Source organism: Leptonotus elevatus, chromosome 2 (assembly GCF_054856555.1).
Source record: "Leptonotus elevatus isolate MCC_2025b chromosome 2, RoL_Lele_1.0, whole genome shotgun sequence".
NCBI classification, from domain to species: Eukaryota; Metazoa; Chordata; class Actinopteri; order Syngnathiformes; family Syngnathidae; genus Leptonotus; species Leptonotus elevatus.
The window spans coordinates 32017119-32035208 of NC_141240.1; the positions used below are offsets into that span (position 1 = coordinate 32017119).

At 45.6% G+C, this 18090-nt stretch overlaps 1 protein-coding gene across 3 annotated transcripts in view; it reads right to left on the reverse strand.

Moving 5' to 3' along the window:
* The window catches only part of zeb2b (zinc finger E-box binding homeobox 2b), a 59893-nt gene that overhangs the window by 19014 nt on the left and 22789 nt on the right, over window positions 1-18090 (reverse strand). The window lies entirely within an intron of this gene.

Genomic DNA, 18090 nt, shown 5'->3' on the forward strand with positions numbered 1-18090 from the left:
GCCTATATGGATATATATGGAATATGACTATTGAAAAAATGACTGCTTTTATTCAATCTGACAAAAATATGTTAAAATTCAAAGTAATGAAACTGGCCTAAACTAATGACTAATTGACTATTCTGATATGGCCTTCAATTACCTTAGATTTTTAAATCATATTAAATATCTCTGAAGCTGTCATGACAGTGATCACATGACCAAACACAGTTAGAAGCTGAGCCGTGATTGGTCGTTACCTGAGCCCTAAGCAACTGTGATGTCATTTTCAGTCTAGAGCCAGTGGCAAAATGGCTGCCCGCTGAGATGGCTAAAATTAGGTGGATGTTGTTGCTTAATTCATATTCTACAGACACAATATTAATCCGAATGCCGTGTTTAGACTCGAGGGGGTGCATAAAACAAATTATCATAAAGAAATGTTTTGACTTGACTTCCGCCTTGAATTGCATTGTCCAGGCCGATTTAATTGTTTCAACAACAACAAAAATGTTGGAACATGGACAATTCTGGAATTCCATTAGTTAATTTCAACATATTTGGTTTATTGTTGCATTTTTCAATTTCAAGCTAGGTCAGTGCCTATTGAAAGCAACCAACAATACAGCCTTACAGAGGTATCACTTCTGACCAAGCTGTGAACTCACTCAAAAACTGCGTTAATGCAAATTTGAGACAAGGTTATGGTAAAGGTGGACAAGCTGGGGCAGGGGTGGGGGGTGTTCAGGAGTTGGATTCAGTCACGAAGAGGCACCGTGTTGTGTTGGATCTCACATTTTGAAGGCTTTAATAAATCTATAAGAAGCTGCCTCTTCCCACGGTGAGGTCCGTGCATGACATTTGTGTTCCCGTTCTACATATGAAAGGCTAAACCTCCCACAGCCCCCTCCAGGCACGTATGACTAGCTGGTCCACACTTGCCTGCATCGAACAACTGCACAACAGGTGCAAATTAAAATGAAAACGGGGCTTTGAGGCGAGGTCGGGGGTGCGGGCGTCTGGGATTGCGGTGACCTGCTTCGAATACCAATCGGTGGAGGAAACAAAACCCTTTCAAGAGGTGTGATCACAAGGGTTTAGGCAAGTTCAGACTCAGTAATGCTGCTTGTGATGACAAAAAGGGCAATGGTGACCTGCTAGGGAGGGAGACGGGGCGAGTTGTGGGGGATTGGTGCCGCGATGGGGGGAGGTTGGGCTGGTCAGTGTTCTCCTGGGTGGTCCAAATCTACCTTGGCATAGTTGATACTGAGCCTTTGCCGCACACTGCCCCAAAACAACACTATTATGTTTGCTATTTAAAATGGAATTCACTGCCCAACATCTCAAGAAGAGTTTTTGATTAGAACAAAAGGACCGGAAGGCTCGATCATCTTGCTGCTGCGGAACTCATCTACAGATGCAGATTCAATGACAGCCTGTGAATGACATTATCTAAGGGCGGATAGGTTATAAAGGTTCTGAAGGGGCTATTGTGTGGCGCTAAAAGGAATGAGGGAGCATCTCTTTGTTGCACAACTGACTTCTACTCCCACGTGAGGAAGGTGGGGCACCTCCCACCTTCTACACAACAAACTTTCACAGCAGAGAAGAAAAGTGGTGCTTTCATTTATTTTTGTCACCACTTTGTGTCTCCTGCTGCATGGGGGCGGCCAACTGTCTTGTGAAACTACAGCCAATGCCATCTTCCCCGAGCGTCAGCTGTCTGTTGGCGTCAAGGGAGCTTGTCAAGGCACGACGTGCGCCACTAACGTGCAGAAAGACGCCTTTGTTAAGGTGCCACTGCTGACGAGTCGCTCATCCACCGCCATTGTGCTGCGCAACAAAGTAATTCTAACCTACGAACAGTTCGCAGGCCGTCATTTTGTCACCCTCTTCATCATCCCTTTGTGGCGCAGGCGAACAAGGAAGACAATGATGTTTACTTCTCCGCTTGCTCATCTTACCTTTGTGTCAAAACACCATGTTGGCTGCATAAAGTGTTACCTGCATTGCTGTGCCGCTAATTCAGTTGACGTGTAAGCTTTGACAGTGGTATATCAGACACAGGGCTTTCAGGAGTCCGCCATTAGTGGCTCTCTTGTAAATGGAGTAGTGCTGCCCTATTGATTAGGGCGGTGAGATGGGTGGAAAGTGACAGCTTATTTCATTTTTCATCATTTCTTAAATAAAGATATAAAAAGGAGAAAAAGAAAGGGCAGTAAATACTCCTCAACAGTTGTCAAGATCTGTCACTGGCAGTAATCTACAGCCATCAACACTTTAATGTATTTGTTTGACCAAGCCAAAAGAACAGAATCACATGTGGAACGTTGACACCAGAAAAAGAGTCAGAAAACAACTTTTTTTGAAAGCCAAAGATCAGCAAGGTTCACCGTCAGGTGAGCGGTTTCCTCCCAGGCGTCAAGTTCAGAGTTGCTGCACCTGCACTCTGCAGCGCTAACAATGATAATCACATTCATTTAAGCATCCCAAGGTGCCGGTAAGTGCCGCAAGGAGACTGCAAATCCTGCTCTGGAGCCAGCCGGAGAGAGAGCGAGTGAGAGCGTTCTTCCTTCTCATGGGGCAGTGGTAAGAGGTGATGGCCGCGAGGTGGAATGACTAACACCCACGCTGTAATGCTAACCCCGGCTGACTCTTTAGCCGAGTGTCGAGGCTTAGCTTCGGGTGACACACTTGGCCTCCTACGCCGATAATGAGCCCGGACATTCTCCCTATTGGACCGTAACTGCTCGCGCTCGCTGGCTGTCTCATGAATGTGAGCCAAGCGGATCACCTGGATAGCTAAGAGCGAGATGTGGGGGGGCGGGTGTAGCGTGGCATTAGTCAGTCCTGGTGTGTGGGGGAGGGCACCAAGGTGGAGGCGAGGTCGCTGCCTTGTGGCTACAACTGGCAGAAGTGGATTTTTGCTTTGACCTTTTGTCTGCCACAGCGCCTTGGCTACTTCTCACTCTTCTGCGGTACAAAGCAAATACTGTAACATTTATTTTGAAGAAGAGACGCGGCAACCTGGCAAGAGGGAAACGCCAGATAAAGAAACAAGCCGCCAAACTTTCTCAGATTACCATTTAGAGAATAAGGAATTGTCAAGTCGCCGACAAAAATGAGTGTTTGGATGTTTGCTGTTATCTGGTCTGGGAATGAGGGCACGACAGAGCACGGGGCCACAAGGGGGCCAAGTCGGTGAAAGGGGGGAGGTCGCGGGCAAACAAAGACCCTGAAAGGAGACAGCGAGAGTAAAGGGAGGAACGAGGAGGTGGGGCGATGGCGTGCAATGAATGGTGAAAACTCAGCGGAGTGTAAATGCAACCTGGGAGTGAGTGTGTGTGTGTGTGTATGTGTGTGAGTGAGAGAGAGAGAGAGAGAGAGAGAGAGAGAGAGAGAGAGAGAGAGAGAGAGAGAGAGAGAGAGAGAGAGAGAGAGAGAGAGAGAGAGAGAGAGAGAGAGAGAGAGAGATTCATAAAGAGAGGGTGAGCCACATCGCTGGAAAGTGGAGTCAATTCAATTTAGAAACTTTATGTAACATTGAGATAAAACCAGCAAAAAAAGTAATTGCAATGGGTTTATTTTAGTATTTATTTGTAATGTGGCCGAGCCCATCCCATACAACAAACAAACAACATTAACATAAAAAAGGCACCAGCGACTAATTCCATTAAAGTTCCAATGTGCAAAGCAACAGGCACGGAGTGTGTTTGGGGAGGTGGTGTGTATATATGTTTTGTGTGTGTGTAGGGGGGTGGGAGGCAAATAAGGACTAAGGTTTGCTAAACAGCTCAGTGGTACCACCTTCGCATCGACCAACCATCTGTGACCCGCCTTCCATAACTACAATCCCCCCCCCCCTCCTCATGAAGAATCCCTCCACCCCCCCCCTCCACAACACCGCACGCCTACTGACACCCCCTTGCCACCCCCAGACACCACACATGAACCCCTTTCCTCCTCCCCCAGTTCATGGATGTTCCCGCCTCAGACAAATGTCCCCTCAACCCATTTCCAGCCCCACCTCCTCGTCCTGCTGGTCACACAAGCAAAAGAATAAAAAAGGAGACACAAAAGCTTCTCTGGCTGCCCTCAGGACCCCAAAGGCCTGCGGAGAGGAGGAGGAAAAGGGGCAGGCTGGCGACATAGGGGGGTGGCGGGGGGCGTCAGGCTGGCAGACCTTTTCATTCCTGCTCAGGTAAGACCCACTCCACCTCCTGACTGTACTATTACATGCATCAAGCAACAACACGAGGGGGTTCAAATTAGAAAATTTAATTTATTTGATAATTTCCCAGAATAATTAGAGTTAATGTGGGTTAATTAATATGCAAATCTCTCAGCAGATGTTCGTCAGGGAGGCCAAGAAAAAACAGCCCCCGTCTACCTTCGCCTGGCCGCCTTATTGGCCCATAATTACTGTAACTAACCAAATGTACACACGGCAAGAAAACAACAAGCTGGAAACGGCAGATTCACATGAAAGGAAGCAAGTGCCATTTTTTTCTCGCCACACGAAGAGCTCTTTTTACTCACTGAGCCAGTATACAACAGATTTTGTAAAGTTTGAAAGTTCAAGCAAACCATTGACTGACAATGTGTCTTCCTCTATGCACTCCATATATTCTCAAAGACACATACACCTAAGACCCGACAGCTTTTTAAATATACAACGCTTGTGAAAACACACACACACACACACACACTGGAGATGCGGAATCTGCTGACGCGGACCCAGATCAGGTTGAGGGGGTGCCAGATTGATGGCCGCCGCCCTGTTATCATGTTTAGTATAAAACCTGCGTGTGCGTGTGCATGTGTGTGTGTGTGTGTGCACCCCAGGAGAGCTGGTGTAGTCTTGCAGCACTTTGAGCCACCCTGATAACACATCTGCTTCAACTGAGTGTTTATGAATCATGCTTATCTGTGCGCCGATTGCTACGACGCGCCAGTGCGAGTGTGCACGTGTGGGAGTGGACATTCTGTGTATGTGTGTGTGAGTGCATGCTGCATGCGCGTGTCTGTGTGCGTGTGTGTCACTTTGGGTATTTACTCGGGAGGGAAGCAACAAGCCAATGACAAAAAAAATCTCAAGGAAGTTCCAGCCACTGACATAAAAAAAAAATCACGTTCCATGTCAGATGTTAGCTTTTTTGAAAGTCCAGAAATCAATGGAAATGAACATTTGCACTAGTCCGTGCCAAAGCTTCCAAATGTCCATTTAATTAAATCTAAATTAACCTATATAAAGACTTAACTTACTGTGATATACATTTCTCATAAGAGACTCAGAAAAGACTCTCACCAGCCTTCTTAGGTACTCTTGCATAATCAAATAAAAGATAAAAAATGCTCAATAATGATTGAAACTGTCAGAGAGGTAGGTGTTAATTTAGCAATTTGTGGATCGATGTAGCTATAATTTGCAGTGGTATACATCCCTTCATCATTATATTAATACTGTACATTAGATTGTGTTTCTTACCCGAATGTATGTTTTTATTAAATAAAATGTCAACAAAAATCGAACAACCCCAGTGCCAGCTTTGTACAGAAAACACTGTTATCTACAAAATAAATAACATGCAAGTATATGCAAATTCAAACATAAGCAATCGTTGTGAAATTAATTTTTGTCAAGACTGATTAGAAGCTTTAATAAATCTATATACAGTGTTGCAGCAATCTGATATTGTAAATATATTAGGCTCCCCTGAAATTAATTATAAATCTGTGGTAACATATTGCACTGTCAGGACAGATTACTGTGCTTTTTTTTTCCATGAGCAGAACCTGGACAATAATTACAGGCTTAGACTAGCGTTTGATGTTATGTTCCTTCAGCCGTAGCACACAAAATAAGACACAAACAAATGAAGTTTCTCACACATATGACGCATCCATTTTAGAAGAATTAATGGTGGCTTGAAGTTCGTCTTTGCATGATGCCAAAATCCAGCAAATGCGTACAGAAGCCATGAATCAAAAGCTCATTTGAGGTTGAGCAAGGCACATATAATGCCAAGTTTACGGGTTGGATTCTCACAGTGAGAGAAGACCATTATTAACATGTGCAAGCATCCTTTGGCTTTTTTCCTCAGACACTAAAACTGTTGATCTGGTTTGATCTGACCAAGGCTGTTCTGCATTCCTGCCTGACGCCACAAGGCCGCCGCTTATCTTTGCATAAATAACCTGAGTGCTAAAAACTGTGTTCGTGGAAAGGAACATTGTGGATGGCAGTGATGTGTAAAACATGGGACAGTGAGGCTGCTCACTGACATCAAATTATAGTTACCAGGTTAATCGGTGTGGTGTTGTGGAGTACGGAAAGTCAAGCAGGGACCTCAGATGGACTAAAAATATCAGACACAATCAACCAGTTGTGGGGTTGGGGAGCAAGGTTCCAGGTGAGGGGCCACATGAGGCTGGGATGGGGGGGGGGGGGGGGATCTTCTGTTTCCTCTCTAGATTGAATGAGCCAAACTGGCGGCCCAGGGCCTCATTCACATGGTAATGAGAGTGTAAAATCACATCTGTTACTCACACACACACACACACGTGCACACAAACACACATTTGGTGGTATGGACCCTCTTATCCAGCCTCCAAATTAGCTGTCCGTCAACTAGACATTACTGTTAAGCAATAGCTCAATGTTAACAGCAAAAAATGCTTAATAACGACAGTGTTTGTTTCTGGCTAACCAAGCATCTCCAGCATCTGCACTGGAGGGGCTTTTTTAAACAATGCAAACTAGATTGATTTGTGCTCAAATTTACTGCTTTAATAACTCAACTGTGTGTGCGTGCTAGCGGCAAGGTGCGCCAGGTGCAGGCCGACGGCAATGTGACACGACTTAACCTCTCTCGCCATCTCGGTTAACGGCAAGAAGAACCGCCAGTGCCCGGGCCCCAGAGCCTACCATGTGTGAGTGGGAGGAAACCAGCCGTGTTTTTTCTTTCCCATCTCCCAATCATGCACCTGTCTTTCCTTTGTAACCGCAGGAGGGAGAAAAGTACACTTTTAATGACACTGTGTCATGATGGAAGAGGTGGGACACCCGGGGCTCTTTCAGTCTGCCATAATAAGACAGCCAGCATGTTGAAGGTTGTGACCCCTAACATGTGTTTGATCACATCAGACCATAACATCCCACTTTGCTACAACGAGCTCAAACTGCAAGAGCAGATGCTACATTGAATGTTCAACCCTATGCGAGGTGCCCTTTGTACACATGCATTTATTGTTATTGTACGTGCCAGTCTTGTGTCACAGTCTGAGAAACTCCCTGCTTGCTCAGATGAGCGCTTACATAATTGAGCAGCTGTACTGGTGTGATGTGCTGCAAAACAAACACTCTCTCTCCCTCTCCCTCTCCCTCTCTGTCTCTCTGTCTGTCTCTGTCTGTCTCTCTCTCTCTCTCTCTCTCTCTCTCTCTCTCTCTCTCTCTCTCTCTCTCTCATGCACACAGTTACCCCAGGGTTCAGCCGCCCTGTGTACCTGTCAGCCCTGCTGTTTTTGATCAGTGGATTGAAAGCGGCGCTCAGGTACTCGGGTGACGATGAGGCGCTAATTAGCTTGGCAGCCTAATTGACGTGTAGATTACACCACTGAACAAATACTCCGAATTATTTGTTTTTGCCACTCTTTAGTCTCCTGTACCTCGGTCCTAATGAGCAATTTACCTGCCAAGTTAAAAGAGTGCTTGCGTAAACAAAACAGGCTTCATCAGAGTTCCGTTGCCACATGCGGAGTGAGCATCTCTGGGATTCCAGGGTGCGAGGAAGCATGCTTTTCCAAACCCTGAAGGAGAGGATGGCGAGCATACATAATTCCAAAGGGGAAACAATTCAGTAATGAAAGAGCATGCCATTAAGAGCATAGCTTGGCTTCCAGTCCTCCCCCGCCCCGTGGCCACCACCTCCCCACACTCAAATACTATTTCCTCCATTTTTTGTCTTCAGGATACTATTATTAGTATAGCACACGAACAACCTCTTTTCCCCCGCCTGCATTCGTTCTTTAACAGCAATGCACCTTGCACAAAAATATTGGCCTGAGCTTTCGTTAACAGACTAATCACAACTGCTTGAAGACAAACCAGAAAGGTGGAGGTCATATGCAGGATATCAGCAAAAGTTGAATGTTCGAGTTTGTGGAATCTCGCTTTGCTACTGGATGACCTGTGATGTATCCCTGCAAAACTTCACCAGTTAAACATGTAACTACGATTGCTGAGCCTATTTTGGAGGATGCATGGCAGAATCTGGTGCGCCATCCTCTCCTTTGCCATACGTTTATGGACCATCTAGCGCTTGTAGACCAAGGTAATATTTGTTTTTGGATTTTTCATTAGTTTTGTTTTTTTCATTTGCACTTTTTTTGTAGTTGGTAGGTTAATTTGAATTTGTTTGAATATACTTAGTTTTAATTATGTTATTCAGGTGATAGTTTTTGTAATTTGAATGGTTTAAGATTTAAAAAGGTCACCGTCAATATTGTGTTATAAAAAGCTCAACAAAAACGTGCATACTGAAAAAGTGAGGCCTTTAATTTGCAACAAAAGGGTTATGAAGACTATTGTATTTCTCTTTTGCTGGATCCACTCTGAATCCAAAGGGACAAAAAAACTCTAGCATTATCAAATGCCAAACCAGTGACCCCCGCCTACAGCTTGAACCTCCCACCTGTCTTTTTCCCATCATAATGTGTATATAATCTACCAAGTAAAGGCTTTAGGGGCAGAAAACTGGTAGAAAGTGAGCCCGGCACTCAGTCAGAGCGGAACTTAGAAGTCCGGGTGAGACAGAAAACCTGGGCACTTTTTTATCTTTCTCTCTTGGTCTCCCTAGACAGAAGGGAGCGAGTGGATGGATCTTTTTAAGCACATACCTGATAAGGAAACATGAATGAAGGAAAATTACCTCCCTCTCAGCATGGTGAAGACCCTCTCATCTTTTGAAAACCAGATACAGTCCCTTTCATCCTCGCCAATCGGGTTTACTATGGTGATTAACACCTTAAAATGTGTCATTACGGAGGGCAACAGAGATGGATCAGAGGGCGCCACTCCGCCTTTGCAATCAAATCCGACTGTGTTCATACGTGGATGGCAGCGCTTTGAATTAATTTTTTCTCATCATCAGAGAAAAACACCATTATAAACAAATAGTGCCCCCTGCCAGCACGATCCACTATGCTAGCAGAATTACACACGCACAACTGGACCAAAAACCCTCTCAGAGTTCCCAGGCCTTGCTTTGCTATCACCTCATCTGCACAAGAAGTAAATGACGCATCAGGGGAGCACTTTCCCTTTCCTTCCTCATATCATTTTTCCTCTGCCACTGTTTGTTGTTTCAGGTAATGCAAACAGAGCATCTCACAGCAATGTTCTCATGTTGTTGACTTGACCCCGACCACAGGACCACCTCCCTCAGACATCCAGAGGTGAAGTTTGAAAAGATTTGAAACTCCTCCCCTCCCTGTGCTCAAATTGGAATATGCTGTTGCATAACTACTCAGTCTCCATGGTAATGGGCAATTAATTGATCCTAGGGGGTTGTCTGACATGCAGGATCTTATTTATTAATATGACCTGCTCCAACATGCCCCTTTCCTTCTTTCATCCTTTTTATGTCAGGTGTGACAAAACCCACCAAGTGGAGCCAATCAGGCTTTAACACCTTGACGCGCTCTCTTAATGTGCCCACTGCCGTCTCATCACTGTACCCTCTGCCTGTCCACTGCTGCAAATTGGCTTCCAACAGAAATATGGGGTGTCACAGAGCCATTAGAAGGATGGAGACTTGAAGTCAGCCCCGGAATCATGACAAAGTGCAACAATCAGCCCGTCATTAGCTCTGGCAGAAAAGTCACATCTTCAGCTCACATCAACATTAACTATTTTTAATCACTCTCTTGAACAAAGCGTTTTCATCACATGACAGACAGAACAGCCCCAATTAGACAATTTTTATCATGGTGGCCAGTTCTCACTGTGCACCACCATCAGGGTGGTGGTTGTATTGCACAATAAGTTCAAGTTTGTGTTGCGACTTCCGGCTTGAAAACATAACAAACCCGAGCAGAAACATTTTTCTATGAAGTCAAAGTTTGGACACTGGACCCTCGCTCCCGAGAAACAAAACGCTGTGAAAGCAGGCATCTGGCCATCACAGCTGCTTCCTTTTGGGATTCCTCGAGTTGCAACACGATATAACTCCGCCTCCTTTTTCTGTCCGGACAGGAAGCACGCTTCAACCAGGGAACTTGACCAAAGGTCAACTGTTTTGAAACCATCTTAGGCAAGAGTAATCATCACGCTGACAGAAACCTTGTGCCTGTGAAGACATTTCAATGTGCGCACGGACGACACAATTGGTGTGCTGGCTGGCGCTGAGAGGGCCACCCACGCCTCATCGGCCATACTTAACGTCATTATGCATACCACATAGATTTCCACAACACAAACATTACCGCCGGACACCCAACCAATGTGGCAATTTCTCTTAAAAAGGCAGCATCCAATTTGATTAGCAATGCTCAATTAACGACAATTTAGACGGCAAAGAGGAAGTCGGACCTGAGAGGAAATCAGGTGGCTCGGCGGTGGCGTCGTGCTGAGTCTGTGCGCGGGAGATAAGAGCGGTGTGCATGCAGTCGGGCCCGAGGCCCATTCCAGAGTGTGTGTGAGTGGGGGAGGACATGTGCTTGTACAAAGATTTGTGTGTGTGTTGGCGTGGACGACACATGAGAAAGGTGCTTGACGGCGTGAAGCGACTTATCTCTCATTACGGCAAACAGAGCAGGAAGATGCTCTCTTCCAAACAATTAGAGGACACGCTGTCGTGGTGGACACGATGCTTGCATGCTAGCTCGAACAGCTAACGAGCTGAGCTGCTCACACTTCCACAATGACACGTGACTAGTATTGAAGCTTTTTTAGGATTGCAGAATTAAGAATTGGGAAAAATTGATGTGTGGTTGAAACCAGACACAATGAAGCAACTCTGGCCTCCAGAAATGGAATGCAGCAAGAACGATGATGAAATGAGAGTAAAGGTGGCTTGCAGGAGGGTAAAGAAAAATGTGACAACACATGAAACAGAACCAAAGCCGCTCTTTTGTCCTCTGCGTGCACGTGTGCGCGAGCATATGAGCATCCAGGTTGACTTTCACTTTGCATGTCGCTGCGCATCAACGTGTCGGCTGAATGGCTGAAAGGCAAATGTCGAGTGACAGGCCCTGGAGAGCTCGCTGCCCTGGATGTTGGTGCTCGCCCTTGATGGCGGCGAGAAGAAGATAAATATGTTTGTGGCCAAAGAGGAAGAGGGAAAAGAGGATTTGGCGGCACCGGAGTGTGTCTGACAGCTTGAAGGGCTGGAACGGCGAGCAAGCCGACACCTTGGTGGCTCCCGGGTGGATACGGGAGCCTTGTTCAGGAGGAGGAGCAGGAATAGAATTTTGCAGGCAGTGTATTTGTATTTATTGTGTCACACCTTCCTGCTGACACTATGGGTTCCCTCTGGGGTAAACGGAACCGGCGCCACACACACAGACACTTCCAGGTACAAGTCCCCGCTGATGCTTCCAACCACTTCCAGCTGATGCAATAAAATACTTAATGATGTGCTCACACCCCTCTTGGAGTGTGGAGCAGCCAGGAGGAGAAGGAGCCGCGCTACTCATTCCTCTCGCCTGCCCAACAAAGCCAGTATGATGTTTATAAGTGAAAGTAAAAATAAAATCAATAAAGGCGAGACCAAACACCAACCACCTGGCCAAAGGCCTGCTCTGTTTTGGAGATGCTGAGTCCATGCGCAGGGAGAATGGTCCATAGTCACTAGGGCAACAAGTGGACATTAATACCACAAGTGCATTTAAACAAGCTCTGCTGAGCTGTAACGTGTGGGCGATCCGCCTAAATTTGATCAACTGTGTTGAGGCGCAGGATCAAGTCCAAGTGAATCAAATGCTAAGAAGTTAAGGTAGCAAACTGACTTGTATGATTCAACAGCACCCGTTGCCCTCATGCATGATATTTTACTTTTCGCCACTCTGACAACATCCAAACCTATAGCTGGGTTTCCAGTTTTTCGCTAAATAAAAACGATATGTCTATAATTTAAATAAAGTACCATTTTTACTTGCAGTTGTTTCCATTAAGGAGCGTTTGGTTTCGGAGGCGCAATTCTCGTAACGTCTCGTCTCGCCAGATCTTGCATTTCTTGTAAAATCTTATGAAATGTTTTCACAAGAAGATGACGCCCAGAGTTATTAAGTTGTTGTTACTTTACAGACATCTCTCCCCTCATCAGGCGGAATCGGTCATTTGGAGTTGGTGTTACGTATGTGTGTGTGCGTGCTTACAATTCATGTATGCTGTCTGATCCCTATTTAACTCTATAGCTAAATTATTTTGTGGTTAAAAAGACTTGTTATCCCCTCGGGAGGCAGTTCCGACACAAAAGTGATTGGCTATTGGCCGTTTACTTCCTTCACTTCCCACGCACATGACTGGGCGGGGTCACATGATTGATTGTAATGCGAAAAATGTGTTTCCATTACACTTTTGCGCACATATCCATATAGACAGATCTCAAAAACCACCTCATGAGAGGATAAAACTGTTTTTGCTAGTTGATATTTGAGACGATTTTCGAAATGTAGGTATTTCCGTTACCAGTTTGCTATTGCGCAATTTGTATTTTACGCATTTCTAAGGGCAATGGAATCCCAGCTAATGATGCCCTTGTTCACCTAAGAATTTTGCTGACAGCTAACCAACCACTCTTACCTGCCCCCACTCTCAACTGCACAGACAAGCATAAGGAGGAGGGAGGAGAGCTTCTTAAGGATGATTTCTTGTGTTTTAAACAAACATGACCCTCCTGGTTACTTCAGAGGAGAAGTGGACAAAGCCATGGCTGAGTGGCAGAGAAAGCAAAGAGCCCTCAATGGTGGCAATAACTCCTTGCCTTTTGTTTAAGCATAGGTATGATGGCGGTGGCAAGGGGGAAACAGGGAGGGGTAGGTCTTGGTGAAGTACCATCCAACACCACTTAAAGCTGCACCCTCACCACTAAAAATAGCTACCGTTACTCTGAGAGGAGGGAGAATTAGGAAAATAAAGCCTGTGCGTGAGAGGGCCACGTACAAGTGCGTGCACGTTCAGCGACGCTACTCTGAGACAAAACAGTGGTGGAGTTTGACACCAGAAATCAAAACTTTGTACAACTGTGTGCTAAGGTGTTGAACATCTTATCTGCCGCTCAGGGACGTCTGTTGGAAACTCAGCTCAGGATTGCACCACTTCCTGACATTCCATGATGGAGAGTAGAGGGAGGGAGGGCAAAGAGGAAGTAGGGGGAGGGACGGCCATGTTGAGGTCTTCCAATAAGGGATTATGACACCGATCATAAATATACTCAACCTTATAAATATTTGAGCGTGGCTACTCCTCTTGCTTAATGTGCTATACAGCCCTAATTAAGCTGCCATCTGATAGATGCCACAGCGTAATGATGGGGTGGTGGGTTTGGGGTGTGCATGGCAGGGACAGGGGAGGTAGGGGCGACTGATGTGATGTAGCAGTGGTGGCTGGGGACAGAAATATCATCCATTTTGCTAGCTTTATAATAATGATAGTAATGGTAATGATGAGCTGCTACTTCAATTACAACGGCTTAATGTGGGGGCGACCCAAGAAAAGATCCCCCCTATCTACCTGTTTGAAAATTAATTGAAAGTCCAACTTTCCGCCACACAGTGGGACCTCTTCGCTCTTGCACCGACGTCCCGCCAGTGAAAGATTCTAATTCAAGCTCTTTATTTTGGAGGCTGATGACAGGTGCCAACAATAGGCATAAAGAGAGGAAAGCCGGCCTCTTCATCACACTTTTATTAAGAAGAAAAACAATCTAGTAAAAAGCAGTAAAATCTTTACGGCGCACCACAAAGTGAACCCGTTGATTCTTGTAAGACCCGAGACTGACTTTTCCCCCCTAGTTCAACATGTGAACCTATTGTCCAGTGAAAATGAGAAGCCAGCATTGAAACACTGAGAGGAAGCTGGAGACGCCCTGACTCAATGATTTCGCCATAACCAGATGATCGATGCGGATTAATTATGTGATAGTGGTTCTGGCCGGCTGCCACGAAGTGATCGTGACTCTCAGCTTGAAGGGGCAGAGGCAAAAGTCAGGCCCGTTCAGGTACTTTATTCAATTAGTGCGCTGCAGAGCTGCGCTGGAAGCATAATTTCACACACAAACACATACATATACGCACGGCTGACCCGACACGCTCATATTGCTGAGCAAACACGCATGCCAAGTAGCCATGAGTCTAAAGAGCCCATTATTGTATTTACCTTAGATAAGGTGAACAATGCCTGTCGATAAGAGCCAGATAACGTGGAGTATAAGGTGGGGGGGTGGGGGGTGGTGGGTGGGGGGCGTACATGGAGCTTCACAATTCAACAGTTGTGTCAAAACATGCAGGAAGATCAGAAGGGCAGGATTTGCAGACACCAGAGCAATGTACTGTCAGCTAAAATTTGCAGCTGGCCAAAATTTGGGTGACCTGAGTGATCCACATGGGGTTCAACATCATCCATGTTTACATGCAGTTAATATTTGGGTAAGGTCAAAATTACAGGTTCTGAAGCATTCGGGATAACCGGGATATATGCTTGAGTGGACAGTTACTCCCATATACATGGTCATTGTGCTTAATTGAAATACCTCTATTCGAAAGTGTGGCGAAACGTTACATAAATTTAATATGCTACGTTCAATAAAATATTATATTTTTGTCACTCACCATAAGTATGTTTTTTTTTCCGCTGCGTCGTCATGTTTGTTTTCATGTTTGAGTATTTCCATTGGGTTGCACGCGAGAAGCATTAACTTATATACACGTATATATGTGTGTGTACTCATACACACTATGGCATTTTAGAGAAAGAAAATGCATTCAAGTGAGACCCGTTTAGCCTGTGGGGTGGCGCCGCACATAGAAGTCGTTCCTGTACTACAAAAACCAAGATTCCTTGCAAATAGAAGTGAAGAAGAAGAAGAAGAGAAGAAGAAGAAGAAGAAGAGCATGTACAGAAGGCAAACCAATGCACCGTTCAATCAAGGTATTCTGAATGTTTATATGATCAAGAATTCCAATTACGAAGGGGGTAACACAGTGGTCTTATTCTGTTTTTTAAAAAACCTGAATAAGAGCATATTTGGGTTTTTGCGCATGTATACATGCCCTTTCAAAATCTAAATATTGCCAATACTGGGCTTTTAAAAGGGTTACTGACTGCATGTAAATGTACTCAGTGGGTTGTTTGGCATTCCCAGGAGAGCTCAGCAATTTGAGCATTGCTGGCGTGTGAGAAGGTATCCATCGCTATCAATCCAGCATACTTGCCACATATGTAATGTTCCACCCCCCACCCCTCTTCTCCTGCATGCGACTTGAGACGGGCCCCCAGCAGAATTGTGGGTAATTTTTCGCTCACATGCTACGCCGTCGATGGCGGCGCTTTTTTGAGGTGAGAGAAAGTGACAGCGCCGACTCTCCAGGGCAAAGCTTCCCAGTCGAGTGGATCGGCATAGTGAAAATCACTTATGAATAGTCATTAAGCCTTCGTTACTGAGCGCCTGCGAGCCCGCCACTTCCTGCCTGGCGTCCTCGCAAGGTGCATCATTTAATTGCCCGATGATCCCCCCAATGTATGACTACACATCACACGGCAAGACACTCACACGGCAAGACACAGCCTCAGTCAGCCCTGGGCCTCCACATATTCCGGCCATCTGCTGGATGTTCACGAAGGGAACTCAGAGTAAAAACTAAGTAAAGAAATTGGTTTTGTATTCAGTGATATTCTCTTGCTGACTGCAAAGCTCTCCCAGTCATGGCAACATTTCTTTGCTTTTTTTCCCTTCTGTTTTTCATTCCATCGGTGCCATGAGCGAACTTGTATGGGGCCAAATAAAAGGGTCTATTCTGCCCTGACCTCACAGTGTCACAAACGTTTGCCTGCCACCAAGTTTTTTGTGCTTTGATACATCCATGTTTTCGGTGTAACAACATTCAAATCAGCGGGGTTATCCGTCAGGTGCACTTTGCTTCGGGCGGAGCGAGCATTGTGTGTCAGCTACGAGGGGCATTTATACGCTGCCTTTATTTGCAGAGCAATTTCATCCTTCCCGCGTGCGTGGAGGATTGAGCTCGCAGTCTCGTCTCGCCTTCAAATGTGGCAAATCAGTACAGTCACCCCCTTTGACACCAAATGCAGCACGATTATAGAGTCGATGCAGCCTTAATAAGCTAAATAATGAGGGAATTGCAGAACTACCCCAGTGCCATTATGGCCCAACAATAACGCAAGGAGAACGTAAACCAGTGTAGGGCAGAAGGTAGGCGGTGAGGAAATAATGAGGCTACTGTGGAAGTAATGTTGTCTCTATTGTACGCCTGTGTAAAAGGCTGATTCTTAACACGCACAGCAATAAGCCAGTCGGAGGCTTCTGGAAGAATGGTGCACAGAGCGGTTCTCTCTCTCGCTACTTCACCCCGCTCGCCGCCTTTCTTTCTGTGCTCGTCTCAGTGACAGCCAGCGACGGTGGCGGCTGGCAGTGCCTGGCGTCTTCAAGGCGAGGGATGAGCTGCAGGTGTGCCAAACTTGTAAACATGCGCAAATTACACATTTTTCCAACCCATGGCAATGAGGTCACAGAATAATTGTTGTTTTGTCCTGGGCGATGCATCAGCATTGAGGCGGAGGAGGATTTGGCTTAACGTGATCACAAACATATTTTGGCTGCACGATCCCGTAGCGCTGCAGCTGATATTTCGCCTAGCATCTGATGTTGGCACATCCAGCTGTTCGAACAGCGGTGAAGGAAAGATGAGGAAGTTTATATAAGCAATCATCATTGCCATTTCAACTCGTGATAGAGACAATACTGCCTGTGCCTGCTGTGTGGAAGGTGGACATCAATAATTATTGGGGAACAATTGGAAAAAAAGAAAAAGTCTGTTGAGTTTTTTGAGATTTTAATGCTGCTTACACCTAAAATTGGCATTCCGAATCTAAAATTGCAGTTTTTTTCTAGCCCGCCAAGTTTTTTTTCTACACAGTTTATCCTCCGATTCCACTGATTATCTGTAGTAAGACTGTAGTAAGAAGAGCTGATTGCAATGGGACTCATCTACAACAAGTACCTTGAAAGGACCATCAAGGGCTTGACTGTGGTGATTCTGTGCACACATTAAAACTAACAAACTGGGCGTGCTTGCAACACAACACAGGTGCATAATTCAACAGTCGTGCATGTGTGGCACTGAAAGAGCGCTCGGTAGTCGTCCTTTGGCAGGATTGCATCCAGGTGGCAAGCTATGAATGTCGTCCTCTGTGAGGCTCTATAGAGACGCGAGTGTCTGAAAACAATTCAATACATTCTTCCAAACTAATGCTTTTCATCGTACATTTGTTTAGTAGTTGCGGAATCCTTGCAGACCTTTGACCCTTTCCACGCATCTTCAGCTACTTTCTTCAATACGGTGCACTTTGTTTAAGTAGGCCAAGCATCGGCGGTAGTTTTTTTTTTTTTTTACGAGCCGTTAATATTGATTGGCGCCGGCGCCGAGAGCAGCCTGGCTCAATCTCCGTAACAGCGTTCCATTATATAGCGGACGACAGCCGCGTTAGCCGCGTGTCTTCCATACAGCGGCGTATTCAGCGAGTTATCAAATTGATGGTGACTCAAATTGATTTGGATAATGAAGGTCGCTGCACCTTGAAATATAACGGCCACTTATTGTAATTACTGTCGCAATTACCAAGGTCATCGCCACGGAGACAAAGGCCTGATATACTCCTGCCAAATATGAGCCTTTTATTTTCTGGTGAGTGTAGTTCAGTGTGGATAAACATCTAAAAGTCATGTCAGACATACAACAAATAAGGGCTTAGAATGCTGTTTGACTTCAGCCGCCCCTCTCCCCACGTCCCTCGTCCCTCCCACATTCTCCCTTCTCCTGGCTGCCTCTCTGATGCCTGTCAACAAGGAATGACATCCTGATTCAAACGTACTC